Source organism: Trachymyrmex septentrionalis, unplaced genomic scaffold (assembly GCF_001594115.1).
Source record: "Trachymyrmex septentrionalis isolate Tsep2-gDNA-1 unplaced genomic scaffold, Tsep1.0 scaffold108, whole genome shotgun sequence".
Classification (NCBI taxonomy): domain Eukaryota; kingdom Metazoa; phylum Arthropoda; class Insecta; order Hymenoptera; family Formicidae; genus Trachymyrmex; species Trachymyrmex septentrionalis.
In genome coordinates this window covers 492,652-500,033 of record NW_017304207.1, presented here as the reverse complement: position 1 = coordinate 500,033, position 7,382 = coordinate 492,652, and the positions used below count along the sequence as shown (strand labels likewise).

Sequence of the window (7,382 nt, the reverse complement as noted above, 5' to 3'; positions counted from 1 at the left end):
CATGGAGTTTTATGCATTACGTTGAATAGATAACGCGCTTTCGTTCGACCAAATACGTACCGGAGGAAACGTCCGTCAGCAAAATTGAAACGGATTCGAAAGAGGAAAGAGCATTCCTAAATAAAATCGGCACGCCGAACGCGCAGAAGACCGTTACATCGACCTGCACGCGCAATCACGCGAATTTATGCACTTTGACGAGGCGGCACTCTCTCACGCAAATAAATGAATGAGAGAGAGAGAGAGAGAGAGAGAGAGAGAGAGAGAGAGGAGGGGGGGGGGAGAAACTCTGTTATGAGATAGGCGCCTAATATGAGATAACGACGTTTCTGTTAAACTAATAAACGCTATCATGATTCCACCATGAATTTATTGCTCTTGGATTGAAAACTATTTAGTAGAAAATTCATTATTAGATCATGCCTGTAATCATTGTAAAACAAGATTTTAGAATTAAGATGTTTTCAAGTTTCATTGAGACGAGCCTTTAAATTTTGTTTATTATTTAATAAATAAATATTTGGCAATAAATTCTTCATACAGTGATAGAGCAAGGTCGTATTAATAGAAAAATACGGGATATGTTGAATTGATTAATTACAGAAATTAGATTTGATGATCGTAAAATCATAAGGTGTAATATGAGATACTCAAGATATTTCTAATATGAAATAACTCATGCTCCTATGTTATATTGAAAATCGTTGCTAAAGTATAAATGTTATTGTATAATAATAAAAAAACAACTGGAATGAACGTCTATAGTGTCTATTTCTGCGATGCTTGAGTCCAACTACCTGAAGACGAGTTTGGATACAATCTATCGCATGCTCACTTTTTGCGCGCGCTGGCTGTTTGTTTGTATTTTAGAAACATTAAATAAAATTTTTTAATTGAAATACTGATATACTTTGCATTTTACTATCTATTTCTTGGGGCATCTCATATTAGGAGCACAATTTTTTGTCTTTGCGATTTGCTCATTTTTTATATTTCTTTAATTTTCAAAAAAAAAAGGAATTTGAATTAAATTTTATATAACGTTATCTCTTAAAGCTTGTTAAATTTCCTTCAAAATAACATATTATTTTTTAAAATTCTGCCTATAGATTTCTAGCATATATCCAAAATGAACTCGGTATCTCATAATAGAGGCCTTTCTTTTATATATACACAATATATATATATATATATATACTAAAAAAAATTTGTAATTTTACATGGAAATTATGAATTTTTTACAGGGTGTCCAAAAACTACAAAAAGAGCATTTGCTCTTAAAGACGTATTGTTGAGGTAATTTTGAGATGAAAATCCTAATACGAAAATGTCGAGACTGCAATAATTTTTTTAAAATGAAATTTATGAGCTAACTTTAAATGCTTATAAGTAAAAAACCATTTTACTTTTATAGCTTCTATTATTATTTCTGGATTCTTTTGAACATTCTAATACGAAAATATCGAAGCTGTAATAGTTTTTGAGTTACACACTATCTTTAACCAATTATAATTCAAAACTATTATAGCTTCATTTTTGTATTAGGATTTTCGTCTCAAAATTATCTCAAAAATACGTTCTTAATAGAAAATGCGGTAATTTTGGAACATCCTATATATACAATATATGAGTGAAAAATGTAAAAAAGCCCATCAGAGCCTACATCAGCTATTCGGATGTACTGAAAATTTCTTTATCTTTGTATGAATGTAACAAAACGAATAAAATATACGTTTCGACCCTTCAATTCGGATCCTTGTCAATATAACATATAGATCGAAATTACATAAATAATGATTCCCGACAATTTAGTTCGTTCTTCTTTATTCAAATGCCAAATTAGCTATGTTATGAATAGCCCAATGATTATAAGAAATAGTTAACTTATACAATAATATTATAAAAACTTATATAAAGTAAAACCAAAGTATACATTGCGTCACTAAGTCATCAATGGAATTTGCGTTATTCATGTAATTACATTCATACGAAAATAAAGAAATTTTCGGTGCATCCGAACAGCTGATGTAGGCTTTGACGGGCTTTTTTACATTTTTCACCGATATATTCTTTCGAGCCTTATTTTATATTTTTGTTTACAATATATGATACATATGTACATACACACACACACACACACACATATATATATATATATATATATGTGTGTGTGTACACAAATATATTTAAATATACTCTGATGAAAAAAACAACGCATGTATCTAAACAAAAGGGCTATTATCTTGAGTCTTATGCGTCAATGCCGTATCTATCACTGTTATTGAGAAAACAATTCTAATGTCGAGATGTGCGTCTATTTTTTGTATTATGCATAATGTTTAAATATATTTGTATACATTGTGGCTTTAGCAATGAATCATGACATGACAATAGCCCGTAAACTCTGGAAGAAAATACCCAGCTCGTTAAAAGTATTTTTTATATATTGTGTATAACGAATATAAAAATAAACAATGCATTCGGGATCAGGAGATCGGCCGTATTCGTGTGTATTTAATTTTCAGAGAAGCCGACATTGAGGACGATTCTCTCTAATCAACAATAATCAAGGAGCTTGCGCCGCGACGACGTGCTCGCTATATTTCCGTACTCTTGCACCTTTTCTACTGATTCTACTGAGCGCATCTATCTTAATTTAAATCGGTTTATCGATTTTCTTTTTCTCTCTCTCTCTCCCTCATATCGCTCTTATTTTCGTTCTGTGTATGTAATATCGCTTGTATAGAATTTCACTTGTATAGACAACTATTATACCCTTGCCTAAATGCGTGTAAATCTCACAACCTTGCAGACGAATGTTTAATTAGGATTTTTTGCTAGATCTCTCGTGTAAAGTGTCCTTTGATCTTTATAACAGAGTTTGAAGTTGATAGTAACTTCTTGGAGATTATTTCAGACGAAGTAATAAATAATTTTTAATTTTATGTATAACGCTAAATTAAATTTGGAAAATTCAATAATCGAAAGTTTGCATCAGCAATTCTTCGGTTTGTTTTTATTTTATGATTTTAATTGAGGAAATTCGAAATAAATCGGAAACTCCGTCATTATAATTAAAAGCCGAAATTTTTGTAAATTTTGCATTTTTTTTTGTATAACCGTAATTTTTATTAATGCTGTCAAATATTTTTAAAAACCTAAAAGATTAGGGGATTCTAAAGACGATTAGTCATTGTATAAGTAGGATTCTTACACACGGATTTACATATTTAGTCACTGACACATCACTATATACAGAATAGTATGTAGTATATCAATATCTCACGTATACATACACAATAAATTTTCGTATAAGGATAATTTTTAATTAGACGTCTAATTCTAAAAACTCTACGTTGTTTCTTCGTGCAAACTATTAGTCTGTGACTACTATTTTGTAAGTACAGATTGTAGTTTTTATACGAAGCAAATATTGCAATGATGTGACAACTCTAGAGTGTCTAGATTGGACTAAGAAATAGGAAGATCTCAATTTTTAAATTTGTTCTTAATAAACTCCTCACAAAATATACGTATTAATCCGTATACTTTGATCCTGGAAAAGGATTTTTGGATCTATAAAAGAGAAAAAAATAATTGTAATACAACAATTATATAGTTTAGTCAGTAATACAGACGGCTTTAGGATCCCCTTAAAGTTATGCTGGGTTTTACCTTCAGCGTTGGTCGTCATACTGAGATAAAAATGGATAAGGAAATCTATAATTTTTTATCTATTTTTCTTTGAATACAAAATACACTAGCGACAAGTACATTAGTATGCACATTTTAATTGTTGAAAAGGAATTTTTATTCTGTGAAACCACTCTTTGAAAAAAATTCGACAGGAACAAAAACGTCAAAACGCTAATTTTATCGGTAATATAGGCATCCCCTTAAAAAAATACTTTTTAGTACTCTGATTTTAACAAGATATCTAAGTGGAGAATAGTTAAACATGTTTTGATTCTCATTTATCAGGTAATTGCATGACGTAATGTTTTTGCATCTTGTTGCAAGTATTGAATTAGTCCATCATCCATTATTGTTTTGTAAATAAAAACTTAAAATTAATGTTAGAAATTTTATTCTCAATTTATTCGCAAAATTTTTTGCAGCTTATGTATATACGTATGTATATACATCAATATTATTGAGGTTAAGAGAATATGGTATCAGTCAGTGACATTCTGCATGCTAAAAATTGCAAGTTGCATGCGAAGACATTAAAAAAATGTCGAATTTGAATCGTTATTAAGCTCTGCCTATACAGGGTGGGCCAATAACTCTATTCACTTAGAATATTTCCACTATTTTTAGAGATATGAAATGATATATTTGTTGAAGTTGTATAGCATCAAGAGGCGTACAATATACTACTAATAGTTTTTCTATGGTTGGAGGCGCTTCGGAGATTTCAAGATCACTTCACTTTTTTAAATGGAATTGTATGATTTTTTTTTACACAATATGGTTTCTCTAATTATTTTGCATATAAAGGTATTAAAGTAGTGATATTAAAAAATTAATACTAGTTTACAAGATATTTTATACATTATTCTGGCATATATTGACATAAAATAACTCGTAAACTGTTAATTTTTTATAATCGTATCTAATACTTTTATATGCAGAATAATGAGATGAATCAATTGATGGAAAGAAAACACGTAGTTGCTTATTTAAACAATTATCCTTTTTGCATACATATTTTTTTTAAAGCAACTGTGTTTTCTTTCTACCAATTGATTCATCTCATTATTCTGTTCATAAAAATATTAAGGTAAGATTATAAAAAAATTAATAGTTTATGAGTTATTTAGTATTTTATGTTATATATATGCCAAAAAAAGTATAAAATATCTCGTGAATTATTGGTTTTTTTTGCTACTTCATTATCTCAATATTTTTATATGCAAAATGATTAGAAGAATTATATTGTGCAAAAAAAACCATACAATTTTATTTAAAAAAGTGGAGACGACTTTGAAATCTCCGAAGCGCCTTCACCCATAGAAAAACTATTAGTAGTATATTGTACCCCTCTTAATGCTGTGCAACTTCAATAAATATATTATTTTACGTCTCTAAAAATAATGGAAATATTCTAAGTGGACAGAGTTACTATCCCACCCTGTATATAATTCAAACATATATCTCTGACGATTGCATGATCTGCGCAACTCTTTCTGTCTGTCGAAAGATTATACCAATAGAAGCAACTTTACAGAATAAATTTTTTTAGCATATCTAAAAAAAAAAAATGTAGCTGATATAAATAAGAATAGATAAAAATAAATAAAAATTAATTTATATTTATATTCGGGATAAAATTTTCTAATAAAAATCGAAGTTGCACGAATAATTCAGTTAATAAATTTCATTTAATTTTATAAAAAGTTTTATTTTGAAATCTCCCTTTTTTCAGAGAAAACGTTATTATAATTTAAAATCTTAATACTTTTAACAATCGGCGAATTTGATTGGCGATTTAGTTAGTACAAGTAACACATGTTTCACGGCAGTTATGTCAGTTTTCGTCGACATTAGACGGTTTTGAAATTTATTCTCGCTACGATTACGTTCAAACTGTTATAATCTTCCACCATTTTAGAATCGCCGCTATTGACGCATGACTTGGACATCTTTGCAAGCCATTTAGCTTCGCCAATTGACTCTAATATCCGTTGACAACATATGGTTTTATTACACTCGCTTTTAACATTTTACTTAACTTTTTCTATGTTATGTTTATATGTTCCGCTGGATCCGTTATCTCATTTAGCATGCTCGCGCATATTTATCAGTTTCGTGAAAGCGCGCGTGTATAGATTTTTTTCCCTTTTTTACGATTGCGATTATCTCGATTTCTTCTGCCAAATCTTATGAATGTTAACACGTGAGTGGACTAGAAGCAAAAAACCGCGATAGGTTCCCGATGAAAATGTCCCTTTTTACAAAAATTAGAGAGAAAGTTGGAGTACGATAATGCAACAAATTAATTATATTATGCATTAAATAAATTACACGTACAATATGCAATATTAATGCCAAACCGTACAAACGCACGGGCGAAATTATGTAAATATCATTTTGTTACGTCATGTACTACGAGAGCGTAGTGTGACTATTTTACGAATGTGCATTATGTAACGTTATAGTTCGGCTTCATTGATACGTATATTCTTTATAACGCCATTCACAAAGCAATCGATTCGATATTATACGATAAACAAATCCGTAACAAAACAAAAATAAATAAACCACCAATTTGTCGAATCGTTAACTATTACGGCCAATTTATTTGTCATATCCATGCTTGTAGGTCAAACACACAGGGAATGCTGTCCTTTCAGTCTCGCATTTAACGAATTCGGTGTGTCACTTTTCCGTTGACCGAAAATTAATGATGAAACTGGATATAGCGCGATGAATATGTCAGTGATAAAATTATCGTGGCTTTCGAATCTTTAATACAGTTGGCCGCTTCTAATTTTGATCGAGATAAAATTTGGTGCGCGCGCGCGTGTGTGAAACTCGGTGTAAAACCTCAAGAAGCGAAAGCTTCATTCGCGATTTATTTCGAATGCAAAATTTCGAAAGCAGCATCACTTCCGATTCGTCTATGACGATATTTTCACCTTACAACAGCAAATAAGAGCGGCCGTTGTTTACAATGCGAATAAGACGTGGACATCGCTTTATCGTTTCAATTCTGATGACTGCGACTTTCATAATCGCTCACGAGAAGAGGCTCGCTTAATTGTTCGAGCGTAAGCCTGAATGATCGCGACGTTGCAAATTGCTGAGCTCCTGCAAATAACAGTGGGCACGCTAACCCGCCAAAATCGGGAGACACGAGGAAGAAAGAGGATTAATTTTTACAATTAGATCGGTATTCATAGTCGTATTTATTTCAAGATCGTCTTAAGATGCTAGTATGGTTTTGTATTTATAGTTGATTCGTATATTTAAGCCTTAAGTATAGTCTTAAGACGACATAATAGAACTATATTAATATTTTAAGATGTTACTTATTAAGATGGTTTTGAAGAATGGATTATGAATATCGGCTTGTGATGACATTTTAAGACAGTGTTAAGCATATATTTTCAAAAATATCGAATTTTGTACCATAGGTTCTAAATCCACATCGCATGATAGTTTTGATATAAATCCATGATATAGCATCAGGTATTATAAATTCACACTGTGTGTGTGTGTTGGTGTTAATATTAATACCAACACAATGAGAATGATATTAAATCCAAATCGATATTTTTTAAAGTACAATATAAGCATTGACTATGAATACCATTTTTAAAGAGATTTCTCTCTCTCTCTCTCTCTCTCCCCCCCCCTTTCTCTCTCTCCCCCCTTTC

General features: G+C 30.7%; 1 protein-coding gene across 7 annotated transcripts in view; it reads left to right on the top strand.

Annotated features, from left to right (window-relative positions):
- The window catches only part of LOC108747794 (RING finger protein 44), an 88,589-nt gene that overhangs the window by 73,580 nt on the left and 7,627 nt on the right, over nt 1-7,382 (top strand). The gene's annotated exons all lie outside the window — the stretch shown is intronic.